We start from the raw sequence: 14,311 nt of genomic DNA, 5'->3' as shown, positions 1-14,311 counted from the left end.
CTCCACCCATCAGAGCCTGCATCAAATACCAGAAGTCCAGAACCAGTCACATGAACTTTCCCCGGCCACCATGCGGCCACGTACATGGGCCGATCGCTGCAACCTTAAAACCTCCTGCTCTCTGGAGTACCATCTCTCTCAAGTTACAGCCCTCCAAGAAAGCTCACTGGTACGGGCATGTGCTCCGTGTCAAGCCCCTACTGGCTTTCGGCGTTTTAATAGTAGTACCCTTATCTCTTGCAGCAGCCCGGCCGGCCACACCCACGCTCCCGATCCCCCAATTTCGGGACCAAGACCGGCGCTGCGCTGAGCCGGTCGCGCCAGCCTAGCTGTAGTTAGTGGGAGTGGGAGTGGGAGTGGGAGTGGGGCGCCGCGGCCAGCGATGCCGGCCTCGTTGCAGCCAGAGCGAGCACGAGGCCGAGGCCGGCGCGAGGAACCCTAGAGTGCCCTGCTGGAGCTCTGGCCCACCTCGACCTCGATCGCCCCCTTGGCCTATAAATCTGCACGGCCGGTACATAGCACTGGCCTCCTCTCCTCCTCGATCGATCTTTCGGTCTTTCCAAACCAAAACTAACGCCCGTTTCTTTCGCATGGGCTCGTAGTCTCGGCAGTGGTGGTTGCGCGGTGCCGGAGGAGTGATGGTATGCGGTGGGGGCGATGGGGGTGAAGCGCGGCGAGCGGGGTGGTGCCGGCCGGCCGGGCGCGCGCGCGGTGACAGAAGAGAGTGAGCACACGGCCGGGCGGGACGGCACCCGCCGGATGGTGCCGTCACGGCCGCGTGCTCACTGCTCTATCTGTCACCAGCTGCTTCTTCGGGTTTCCGTCGACCCCCGGTCGGCCCTCCTCCGCCGTTCGTGCCCAGCCCCCTCGCTCTCACTGCATGCCCAGCGCGCGGACACACGGTTTCCAGCACCAGCAGTACAATTTTCTTTCACATCTCACAGGCGAATGAATTAGCGATACTGTTTAGTTTCACTTTCATCCCCATTATCGATCCGTCTAGTATGATATCTTGAAATTATAATCCATATGCGCGTGATTTTTGGGTCATTTTTCATGAACTGTTTGATTCGAGTAGGTAGGTAGCGCCTGTACTAGCTGATGGTTTTCCCTCCCATGCTTGTACGACGCCGTTCGTTCATCTTTCCCGAGGAGCCTGCCCTATTCCACCTTTTCTGCTCCCCTTTCTTGGGAAGGAAATGCATATTCATTGCGCCATTGATGGATCTCGGAGCACGAGCATCGATCACGACGCAGGAATCTACTCCTCCTCCAAGGTAGCAGTACAGTAAATTTTAACCAGATCTGTTCACTGCTCGCACCTCCTCCTCTTACATCCATCTTCCTCTTTCTCTTCCAGGACAGGTACAGTTAACAAACAGTTCAACGAAGCACACCAGCCCAGAATTCACATGCAAACTGGCTCAGTCAGACAGGAGCTCTAGCATGGGTTTAATTTTATCTGACGGTGGATGGATAGCACACCACGGCCGCACAGATCTGCTGCTCCTGCCATTTCCCACTACCATCAGGTCAGTACTTAACTTGTGCTGTCTCCTGTCCTTTCTGTTATTCAGAATTACTATTGCACATCGCTAGCTGGGTGGTATTCAAAGTATGAGTAATGGTGCAACGATACGTTGTCCCCTAGCTGTGGCTCCACAAATGTAGGATATCCTGTTGGGCTACTGTTCCATTGATGGCTCTCGTACATACACGCTATCGTCACAATCCTCGCCCCACCTTGCATGTTTGACCCGAGCAGTGGAAGAAATTTCAACAGAGACTGTTCCCAGTGTATCATATAATCTCGCAGAGCGAGAGAGAGTTGCACCTGCAAAATAATGCTTTTTTTTTGGGAGAGACTGAAGTTTTGGGTCTAAAAGATTTAATAAGATTAAATAGCTAGGGGAGTTGGCTGCTTCTAGCACTTGATCTGCTTGCAAATTAAGTTATTATGTTATTGTTTCATCTGTTGGTAAACGTTAATTATAGGTGTGGAGAAGTTTCCTGTGCAAATCCATGGATAGCACACACAAACTCACCAGGTACCAGCTGGTTTTTCATACTCCGATAGCTCATTTCTAGGTTGAAATGCCGAAGCCCCCATTTCAAAATATAAGACTCATTAGACAAGGTTTTGACCAATAATTATTTCATTAATATGCAATTATTGGTGTGATACTCATTTCGAAAATTATGTCCATAAGTAAATACTCCATCTTATATTTCTTTACAGAGGGAGTCTACTTTTTGAAAACGGATCTAGTGACATTAGATTCATGTCAAATAAACCAAGTATACATTAACAAAGCAGTTTTTGTGTGTGTGTGTGTGTGTGTGTGTCTGTGTCAAAGCCTCCTCATAACGAAACAACAATATGATTTATATTTTGAAATGGAGATTGTAATCAGCACAACTGTTCATTGTTTCTTTCAAAAAGAAGAGTCAGATTTAGTATGATGAGTATCTAAGTTTGATCTAACTAAGTTGCAATATTTCATGCTTGTTTATGTGGCTAGAAAGTGTGGGTCTTTAAACTGCTGCCCTACATGCATATCTAATTACTATATGATGAAAGTTTTCTAAAAACATGCTCCGCGCCAGTATTATATTTATCATTTTGCATTAAATATGCAACTGCACTTAGTATATCCATCTGCCTGGAAAATTTTGTAAGTAGCTAGATCACACCTTACATATGCAAAATCTGAGATCCTCTGCAGGTTGGTGTCCTCCATTAGTCTTTTGTTATCATCAAATTATCATTGGCCCATGAATCTTGCATGCATGCATGGGAGGGGTACTGGTCTATATATAACTTTTTCCACGGCATTCGTCTCTTACCCTGATTATTTGTTACTTCATTATTTTGTTTAGAAGCATGTAAATACGAGCACTTTGCTGCATCTCTAGTGAAGTAATCCACCACTGTCAACTGTATTGTAATAAGTTAATAGTGCCCTATTTTAATTATAAAATTCAACCTTAGAATATACACTAGGGTCATAAGATAAACTTCCACAGTGATTTTGATCCCCCACCGTATTGCTCACCATCAATTAGTATATGATAATGCGCAGAAATTTCTTTTACCCCAAAGTGTGTTATAAACTCTAGTTTGATGAAATGCATGAGCTTAGCTGGGGCAATTGAGGGTTACATATTAAATAAGAAAACTAGGGGAATTACATACTACCTCTCTCTCAGTTTACAGGGCATGCGCGTACACCTAGGTCGTTAATTTGACCAACCTAATACAAGTCATATATTACAAAAAATATACCAACATAAACTTCGGAGTTTCTACTTTTAAAAGGTATAATTTTTGTGTTATATAGTTTATATTAGGGTGGTAAAATTGACAATCTAGGTATACGCGCAGGACTTGTAAACTGAAACGGAGGTACTACCTCCGTCTAGGTGAATAAGTCACTCGCGTAGTTCTAGGTCATCGATTTGAGGAATTAAATATGTGTTATATGTCATGAAAAGTATATCACTAAATTTCTACATGAACGTAGTTTCTAAATATATATATATTTTGTCACATATAATGCAGATTTAGATAGTTAAATCGTCAACCTAGAACTACGCGAATGACTTATTCACCGAGACGGAGGTAGTAGTATATTTGACTTAAAAGGTGACTGGAAGCTCAAACCAATGACAACACTACATCCTCGTGCATCGCCACTAGGTTGTATTGGTGTCTCTGCATGGTTAATACTTACTGCTAGTCTGCAGTTGTTGTACCCATGTATGGAGTCTATTTATGCGAAGTCCAGTTTTGCAGTATGGCTTCAATAAATATGCTTCCACTTAACTACTATTTGTACCCACGTTCCAAAGTTGATATTGATGAGAGCATTTGAAAAGCCACCACTCCTCATTTTTAACCTTTTTTGCAGGTGCATTTTTAACAAATTACTGTGCTAAGCTATACATATAACAGCTCTGTTCATCTTTAGAGCCTCTTATTATCGCATTGTGTTAACCTGTGGGATTTAACATATTGCTTGAGGATTTGTTAGATAAAATGACTTTTACATAAAAGAATTAATACTGCTAGCTTTTATATATTTTCTCGGTAGTGGCACATGATGTATATTGTACGCTAGGTGCATGCAGGAATAAGCTGTGTTGGATACACCCATACATGTGATCACAGAAAGGAATCAAGGGCATCGTCTTGTTAGCAGTTTACAATTTGAAGCAAATCTGTAGGAGACAATAAACTCCTACACGTACATGTTGATAAAAGTGAAGTATTCAAGTACAATAAAGGCTAGCTGCACATCAAGTTAGACACATATAATTCATATGTCAAGTAGTTATCAAACTTTATGATTTAATCAACATGAATGTATGTATATACATATAGGATTTAAAAATGGAAAATGGAAATTCAAGTAGTGCATGATTTTTTTTCTTTACACTTTTTTTGCGTGCTTCATACATATGTGCATAGCCTTAATTAGCTCTGTGTGGACACAGTGACATGTTCTAGCCAAGTAGGGGATTTTGGCATCTACTTTTGTTTGAATGAAATGGTTGCATGTATTCTCCATGCTCAGTCATGTGATCAGAAATAAACCTTTCCTCATGAAGAGATAATATTGTCTTCCTGACAATTGGCAGAATTTTTAAAAAAATCTTTTGACTACTTCATTATCAACTGTTATTTCCGATTAGATTATTAAACCTAAGCAATAAGATTGATGCACGTTGAAATGCTGCATGGAATACTTATTGAAGAAAAATATGTGTTTTCCTTGTTTAAACTATTTGTGCCTACCCCAACTTGTTTGGGACTAAAGGCTTCGTTGTTGTTGTAATTTATTCACTCATGATGCATTTTGGGAACCCGTTCTTCTTTTTACTAGTGAGTATAGTGACAATGCACGCCAAAGAATGCCAGACTGACACAAATCGGTATAGTGACAATGCACGCCAAAGAATGCCAGACTGACACAAATCGTACATGCAAACGCATGTATACCTTTCTGAATAAAAGAACTATTTCCTCTGTCCGAAATTAACTGTGGCTGAAACGCGTTTCATCGACAACTAGTTCCGGACGAAGGTTGTATATACCACAGGGACAACATAAGTTCTGTAAAGCATGAGATACAACAGTTTTCACGTATACAATCTGGAATAGGGGAATACTTATGAGGTGATGAATTACTTACAGGAGGTAAGTTTTTTTTACGAGACATTGGATCTATAATTATTTTTCTTTTCAACATAATTTTTTGATCTGGTAAAAATGAAATTAGCACTATATGAGTCATATGTATTGTAGACACCAAACGAAGCAGTGCTTTACCCAAACTTCAAAAAAAAAATCTATTTTCTAATCCGTTTGTGAGAAAATGCGAACAGAGCAAAGACGAATATGGAGAGTAATATTTATACACGCCCATTATAAGTTTCATTAAATATATCGGACGGCTGATGGAACTAGTGCTTTTCAAATTATTATTTTGGAAGGTCGAGCTTTTCATATTGGTATAGAAATGGGGTAAACTGTTCTTTCTTTTTTCATTGTCGATCTTTATGTTCAAATTATTGACTCAAGTTTATAAACGAATAATGGAACAACTACTGCACAAGAAAGGGTATATTTCCATGGCCAAGAGAGCACTAGAAGCCTTCTTGTAAATTTCAAAATAAGATTAGTTTATTTATATAATTTCAAAATAAGATTAGTTAACATCAAACAAGAATTTGTTGGATATAACAGGGAAAGCAATTAATAAGAATTGAACGTGACACTACTATATATAAAAAGTAGTTGCAGGTCTTCTCATTAGAAAACAAATGTTTGTGTGCATGATTTAAATTTTCCTATTAACCGACACAAAGTTTCAAGACTTGATGGTATGTTAAACGAGCAGGGTTGAGCTAAGACATATGATTAAACTTATCTGATGTATTAGTTAGTGGTAGATTATGTATCTTCCTAGCGTGTTCTAAATTACCTTTAAAAGCGTGTTCTAAATTACCTTGAAAAAGACCGCTGCCTATGTGTGGGAGATTGGGATATAGTTTTTCTTAGAACCCTGCTATACACACGGCACTACACACAGGATTTCTGTATGACGCTGAAGATCACACCATCCGTTTGATACGAGTGTCGGCTGCATGTCGTGTCGTTGTTCTTGGGCTAGCTGATTTGTTGCCGATAGGACGCTATCCATGCCGGCCAGCCTGTCTCTTGATCTAGAGACGTTGTCTTGGAGCTCCATCATTCTGTGGATGAGCTTGGTAAAGTTTTCCGCAAGATTAGGGTCTCCTTGCGTGGCCTGTAGCTTGTGGATGAGAGCTGTGGCGGCCTGGAGGTCGCGGGCTCGTGTTGGTGGAGGTGCGACCTCTCCGGGTTCAGTGAAGCCTATGCCGGGCTCCCGTCCGCGGGCTGCAAGGTCATGGAGGGTAGCTCGTGGGCGGCTACGTGATCGGCGCAACCGTTCATAGTCTCCGGAACTGCAGCACACACGATTAATGGTCTGGACGTCAATTGCACGATGCCCATCGTAGCGATGTGCTGCCGTCTGCTGCATGCATGGACGGCTTGATTGTCTCGTCGTGCAAACATCGTGCACAAATTGTCGTGTGTGTTGTTGCGTACTCATTGTTTCCTGTCATCGCGCTTCTCGCTCGGTGGCCTCCCGGGTGCGCTGTTGAAGCTGCAGATGTGTATTTAATGTAGCCACACGGAGGGCCTCCATTGCCCGGATCGTTGTCGGGTATTGGTGTGGTGAGGAGGTTCATGGCCTCCGCGGAGATGACTGGTTGCATTATCGCGACGTCCATAAGGCTTGAGGTGCCGGCCCCAGGGGTGAAGAAACCTGGCGGTGCAGATCCCAGGGTGCCCATGCCGTTGTGGTACTACAGGGTGATGAGAGGCGCCGTTGGTGTTGAAGTCTTTTTTTTTTTTTTTTTTTTTTTTTTTTTTTTTTTTTTGTAAATACGCTTTGTTGCGTATCATTTCATTGATAGGGGGGGGGGGGGGGGGGGGACATAGGGTGCAACTCTAGGGGGCGTACGCTCAAGGCGTCCCGAAGAGTGCAAGGTGAGCAGAGAAAAGGGTGCTCAGCGTCAGTACAAGTGCGTTCAGGTTACAGGAATTATGGATGCTAGCCTAGTTGCTCCAGCACGTGCCTACAGGCGGGCCTCGTCTTTGATTGCATGAACCAGATTGTCGTTCGAAGGCCGGGTATTGTCGAACACAGCTGCGTTTCGGTGCTTCCAGATGGACTAGGCAGTGAGGACGATGAGTGAGTTCGTCCCCTTGCGGAGGAATGATGGAACAGAGCTCTTGATCATGGACCACTAGTTGAAGAAGCTGTCGGTCGTGCTTGGCATGGATATTGGTAGGCGGCACCATGAGAGGATCTCGTGCCAAGTTATCCCGGAGAAGACGCACCGGGCGAGCAAGTGATCCAGGGACTCCAGCTCCCGGCAACAGAACTTGCAGAGGGGGTCATGCGGTAGGCCATGGCGAGCGCGGTGCTCGGCCGTCCAGCACCGGTCCATAGAGGCAAGCCAAAGGAAGAATTTAGCTCCATCGGTGCCCAGGAGCGCCAGATGAGCCGCCAGAAGGGGTTGATGGTCGATCCATGGAACAATGCCTTGTATGCACAGTTGGCCATGGGCAACCTATTGTTGGTCCACTTCCAGGTGATTTTGTCGGGCTCGGTAGAAAGTTGAATACGTTGGATTTGTCGCCAGAGTCGACGTACTCAATGGCGGCGGCAGCACTCATGGCTCCGTGGATGTCGCTAATCCATAGCGAGTTCTGTAGGGCCTCGCAGACCAAGCGTTGGCGGCGCCGCCGGCGCGGGACTAGGGGTACCAGGGCTGGGGCAATTTCGGCAGCCCTCGATCCAGTGGTCAATCCAGAAGCGGCACGTTTGCCCTTCCCCGATAACCCAAGTGGTGGATGCGCAGAAGAATTGACTTGTTCCCTCGTCACTTGGGAGCTGAAGATGGCTCCAAGGGCGATCCGGATTAGTGTCCTGTAGCCATAGCCAGCGGTCACGCAAGGCAATGCCCGTGCGGTGGAGGTAGCGCACCGCGAGGCCACCATACTCGAGCGGGCGGGAGAGTTTGGGCCAGCTAACAAAGCAATAGCCATGCTTGGCGTCCTTACGACCATGCCAAAGAAAGTCCCTCACCACCGTCGTGATTCTCTTGAGGATTGTGGGGTTTAGACCATGGCGAGGAGGATGTGGATCGGCATGGCAGTGAGCACGTGTCGCACCAGAGCAAGGCGCTCAGCGCGTGATAGGAGGGAGGCTTTCCATGTGGCGAGCTTCTTGCAGAGCATGTCGACCAAGGGGAAGAGCGTGGAAGCGTGGCACTTGCGGATGGTGAGCGGCAATCCCAGGTAAGGGATGGGGAAGTCCTTGACGGCGCACGAAAGCTCCGAGGCGATCACGGTGGACACCTCGTCCGTGCATCGGATGGCGATGCCGAGCACTTGGCGAAATTAGTGTGCAGGCCGGATGCATCACCGAACAATTGTAGGAGCTCGCGGATGGCGACTAGCTCGGGCGGGTCAGGGTGGCAGAAGATTACCACGTCATCAGCAAAGAGCGAGATGCTGGATGCCGCATGCCTCGTGGTGAGCCGCTGCAACATGTCGGCAGACATGGTGTGCTAGAGGAGTGAATTCAGAGTGTCGATGATGATAGCGAATAGCATGGGCGAGACCGGATCGCCCTGGCGTAGCCCACAGGCATGATCGACCGGTGGCCCCTGGTTGCCGTTGACGAGGACGCGGGTGGAGGCCGTTGACGTGAGGATGGAGATCCATTCACACCAACGTCTACCGAAGCCAAGGTGCGCCGGAGTTTCAAGGAGGAAGGGTCAGGAAACTGTATCGAGGCCTTGGCAATGTCGAGCTTAAGGAGAACCCGCGGTGACTTGTGGTTGTGGATGTAACACCCCGCATGTAACTTGCCATATTTGTAACTCCGACTCTTGCCATTTCCGGCTATGTGTTATGATATTCCCTCCGTGGTTGGGTTTTGTCTTTCGTTTTGTATTTTGTCATGTCATGCATTTTCATATCATGTCATCATATGCATTGCATTTGCATACGTGTTCGTCTCAGGCATCCGAGCATTTTCCCCGTTGTCCGTTTTGCAATCCGGCGCTCCTATCTCCTCCGGTGCACCCCTCTTGTTTTCTTTCGTGTGCGGGTGTCAAACTTTCTCGGAATGGACCGAGGCTTGTCAAGTGGCCTTATTACACCACCCGGAGACCACCGGTCAAGTTTCGTTCCATTTGGAGGTCGTTTGGTACTCCAACGGTTAACCGGGCATCCGCAAAGTCCATTTGATTGTCCAGCAAAACCCCCCTAAAAACCAGCCCAAAACCCACCAAACTCTCTTCCATGCTCTAGGTCGTTCGATCACGATCGTGTGGGCGAAAACCGCACCTCATTTGGAGCCTCCTAGCTCCCTCTACCTATAAATATGTGGGCATCCCGAAATACATCTGCAGTCCAACCCTAGTTCGTTTCCCCTCGCGCCGCCGGACGTGTCCGCCTCCGGCCGGACGCGTCCACTCCGCCCGCCGCCGCCACGTGTCGCGCTGCTGTACGCCGTCGCCGCCGAGGCCCGCCGGCCCACCCGCGGCCCTCCCGGCCCGCACCGCCGCCCGACGCCCGCCGCCGCCTGCACCGCGCCGCCGCCGGCTCGGCCCCGCCTCGCCCCGCCGCCTCCGCGCCGGAGCCGCGCCGCCCCGTCGCCGGCCGGTCCCGCCGCGGCTCGCCCGCCGCCGCCGACCGCCTCCCCGCCGGCGCCGCGCCACCGCCCGCCGGCACCACCTCCGGCCTCGCCTCCGTCCCCTCCGGCCTCTCCCTCGTTCCCTGTCGCCGGCCAATGCCACCGGAGCCCGAGCCCGAGCCGAGCTCTCCGGCCAGATCCCGATCCAAAGCTACAGTAACCGCTCGCGAGGTTGACTTTTCCCGAGTTCAAAATTCCTAAGTCTTTGCATATTCACAGCAAGTACCCATGTTCATCGTTGCGTAACTCCGTGCATGTAGCTCCGATTCGCGCGTGTAATATGTCAAATTGTTCGTCTCGTGATGCTCTTCATTTTGTTCAATTGCACCATGTTCATTAGAGGTCATCTTGATGCCCAAATCTCTGTTGGAAGAGGGCTGGTTGCTGTTATTCTCTGGTTCTTATCAGAATTTGGAGATTTGTCATTTTTGTATCATTTAATCTGTGCATCTTTTGGGCGTGAGCTCTACATGTGTTTTGAAGTATGCCATCCGTCTTTCCAGTAGTGTAGTACATGTATTTTTGTGATCTCTGTGGTGACTAGCACAATCATGCAAAGTAGGCCCCATAATATTTCTGATTTCAGGGACTTGGTGATTTCTCTAAGTCCTTGTCTGCTGTTATTTTGTTGCCATGTAAACTTGATGCTACAGAGAGATCCATGCATATTTTGGAGATGTTCAGTAAGGATGTTTTGTATCTATAGTTGTAATTGATCCATTCCTGCAATTGTTTGCAATTATGGAGTGCTATAGCATGACTCAATCTTGCTCTACTTTTGCTATAAAATATTTCTGGCAGATTCTTAACATGATATGCAATTTTGCCAAGCTTATCGTAGTTGATCCATACATTCTATGCTTGTGTTCTTGCCATGGATAGCTTCATAAATATGCCATCTTGCTGTAGGTATGCTTGGTTTGTCATTCATTGTTCTGTACTGAGTGCATCAAGCTCACAAAGAGGCCTACATATTAATATTTCTGCCATGCTGTGTTTTCTGCTAAGTCTGAAACCTGATAACGAAACTTGCTATGTTTACATACTTGCCATCATATCTTCTGGTCCTTTTTGGCTTATGGTCGGTAAGAGACTTTTGTCATATGAATTTAGTAGAACACTGCCATGCCTTGTTTTGCTATGTTAAGTTCCTGTAGCATGTTGATTTCGTGCTCCGAACATTGCTACCTGATGCTGTTTTCTGCCATGTCCAGTTTTTCACTAAGTCTGTGATCCTGTTATCTTTTGCACTTTTGCCATGCTTGTTTGAGCTTGTTATATTGTGATCTAGCCGTAGCTCAGTGTTCATCTTTTGTCAAGAATCTCCTGTAGATTACTGTCATATGCTTTGTTGCTATGTTGGGGTGCTGTAGCATTGTTGTTTGTTGCATTTTAAGTGCTATCATGCTGTTTATCGCAGATTCGTGTCATTCTTGTTTGCTTGCCATTTGCAAACCGTGCATCCGATTCCGGTGATCTTTATATCGATTTCGACCAAAATCATCTCATCTTCCCAGTGGCATGCTTGGTTTGCCAAGTTACTGCCATGTTCATCATTTTCCTTCTGGAGCACGCATATGCATCGCATATCATATCTCGCATATCATACATATTTTGCATCATGTAGCTTGTGCATTTCTCGTGGTTGATTGTGGTTCCGTTTGTTTGTGTTCTTGTCTTGGGTAGAGCCGGGAGACGAGTTCGTGAACGTGGAACCTGTTGAGTACGCTTACGAGGATCAAGCTTTCGACAACTCTGAGAACCTTGCAGGCAAGATGACCACCCCTCGAAATCACTTCTATCTTTGCTTTGCTAGTTGTTCGCTCTATTGCCATGCTACGCTACCTATCACTTGCTATATCATGTCTCCCATTTTGCCATGTCAGCCTCTAACCATCCTTTCCTAGCAAATCGTTGTTTGGTTAAGTTACCGCTTTTGCTCAGCCCCTCTTATAGCGTTGCTAGTTGCAGGTGAAGTTGAAGTTTGTTCCATGTCGGAACATGGATATGTTGGGATATCACAATATCTCTTATTTTAATTAATGCATCTATATATTTGGTAAAGGGTGGAAGGCTCGGCCTTATGCCTGGTGTTTTGTTCCACTCTTGCCGCCCTAGTTACTGTTATACCGGGATTATGTTCCTTGAGTTTGCGTTCCTTGCGCGGTCGGGTGATTTATGGGACCCCCTTGACAGTTCGCCTTGAATAAAAGTCCTCCAGCAAGGCCCAACTTTGGTTTTACCATTTGCCACCTAAGCCTTTTCCCCCGGGTTTTCGCGAGCCCGAGGGTCATCTTTATTTAAACCCCCGGGCCAGTGTTCCTCTGAGTGCTGGTCCAAACTAGAGCCACTTGCAGCGCCACCTTGGGGAAACTCGAGGATTGGTTTTAGCTGTACGTAGTGTTCATCCGGTGTGCCCTGAGAACGAGATATGTGCAGCTCCTATCGGGATTTGTCGGCACATTCGGGCGGCTTTGCTGGTCTTTTTTTACCATTGTCGAAATGTCTTGTAAACCGGGATTCCGAGACTGATCGGGTCTTTCCGGGAGAAGGTTTATCCTTCGTTGACCGTGAGAGCTTATGATGGGCTAAGTTGGGACACCCCTGCAGGGTATTATCTTTCGAAAGTCGTGCCCGCGGTTATGAGGCAGATGGGAATTTGTTAATGTCCGGTTGTAGAGAACTTGTCACTTGACCCATTTAAAATACATCAATTGCGTGTGTAACCGTGAGGGTCTCTTCTCGGCGGAGTCCGGGAAGTGAACACGGTCTGAGTTATGTATGACGTAAGTAGGTGTTCAGGATCACTTCTTGGTCATTGCTAGATGACGTCCGTTCCGTTGCTTCTCTTCTCGCTCTCATTTGCGCAAGTTAGCCACCATATATGCTTATTGCCGCTGCAGCTCCACCTCATTTACACCATCCTTTCCTACTAGCTTAAATAGTCTTGATCTCGCGGGGGTGAGATTGCTGAGTCCCCGTGACTCACAGATTCTACCAAAACAGTTGCAGGTGCCGACGATGCCAGTGCAGATGATGGGGTCGATCTCAAGTGGGAGTTCGACGAGGAACGTGGTCGTTACTATGTGTCTTTTCCTGATGATCAGTAGTGGAGCCCAGTTGGGACGATCGGGGATCTAGCATTTGGGGTTGTCTTATTTTCATCTGGATTTTGACCGTAGTCGGTCTATATGTTTGAATTTTGGATGATGTATGAATAATATTTATGTATTGTGTGAAGTGGCGATTGTAAGCCAACTCTTTATCCCATTCTTGTTCATTACATGGGATTGTGTGAAGATGACCCTTCTTGCGACAAAACCACTATGCGGTTATGCCTCTAAGTCGTGCCTCGACACGTGGGAGATATAGCCGCATCGTGGGCGTTACAGTGGAGGAGTCGAGCCGTTTGCTAGACGAGAAGGAAGCGGTCGTGCATGCAACGGCCGGCGATGAACACGCTTTGGTTAGCGGAGACAATTTCCCCCATCCTTGGAGCGAGACGCAAGGAGAGCACCTTGGTTAACAGTTTAGCGATGATGTGGATCACACTGATAGGCCAGTAGTCAGTTATCGCGGCGGCATCAGGTTTCTTGGGCAGTAAGATGAGGAGGGCCTCCTTGAGCTTGTGAAAGCCGCGACCATTCAAGGAGTAGAGCCTGTCGAAGGCCTCACAAATGTCGGCCTTGATGACTGGCCAGCATGCACGAAGGAACTCGGAGGTGAATCCGTCGGGTCCGGGCGCCTTGCCCATTGGCATTTTCTTGATAGCATTCCAAATTTCCTGCACAGAGAAAGGAGCATCAAGGTCGAGCAGGTCGAAGCTCCTGTGATAGATGATGTCGAGGCAGATGGAGTGAGTTCGCGTGGCAGCGGTTCCCAGAATGGATGAGAAGTGCTCGTAGGCCGCCTGCGTCATGGAACTCGCATCAGTTATAGTTTCATTGTGCACTCTAAGGCTGAGGATGCGTTTCTTTTGGCTCCTGTGCGTGACATGAATCTTGTAGAAGGCCGCGTTGGTGTCGCCCTCTTTCAGCTAGCGAAAATGGGCGCGCTCTCGCATGAGGGATCTCTCGAGTGAGGCCAAGCCAGGTATGTGCATTTGAGCTCGCGCCGGATGTCGTGGAATTGTCACGGCAGATGTCCTAGCGAAAGGACTTAGTCGTGGAGCCATCGCACTAGGTTAGCTTAAAGGGGTGAAACGGGACAAAGGACACAGGAGTTTATACTGGTTCGGCCCCTTGCGGTGAAGGTAAAGGCCTAATCCAGTTTGAGGTGGTATTTCTTATGCCTCGATTACCAGGGAGCGAATACGCTTAACCTAGTTTTCGATCTGTTCTTTTTTCTCCCCCTAAACCGCCACCGGGTCGTCCCTTTATATACACAGGTTGACACCCTGCGGCTTACAGAGTCCCGGAAAGCTTATAAACGTGTCCGGCCTAGTGACTAATTACACTTGCCTTACGATACAAGTCATGCATATATGGCGGTTTACACCTACGGGCCTTAAG

The 14,311-nt window shown here is 47.2% G+C and overlaps 1 long non-coding RNA gene across 2 annotated transcripts; it reads left to right on the top strand.

Annotated features, from left to right (window-relative positions):
* The first annotated feature begins 553 nt into the window (after positions 1–553).
* Positions 554–13,065, top strand: LOC120973585 (uncharacterized). Of its 2 annotated transcripts, none has more exons than XR_012203024.1 (3): positions 554–1,277; positions 1,361–1,532; positions 12,807–13,065. It is a non-coding gene; the product is annotated as an uncharacterized lncRNA (long non-coding RNA). The 2 variants fall into 2 exon arrangements; XR_005768743.3 differs by having other exon boundaries at positions 11,487–13,065.
* Positions 13,066–14,311: the final 1,246 nt, after the last annotated feature.

Source organism: Aegilops tauschii, chromosome 2 (genome assembly GCF_002575655.3).
Source record: "Aegilops tauschii subsp. strangulata cultivar AL8/78 chromosome 2, Aet v6.0, whole genome shotgun sequence".
NCBI classification, from domain to species: Eukaryota; Viridiplantae; Streptophyta; class Magnoliopsida; order Poales; family Poaceae; genus Aegilops; species Aegilops tauschii.
The sequence above is the reverse complement of the archived record's forward strand: the minus strand, read 5'-3'. Positions and strand labels throughout refer to the sequence as shown.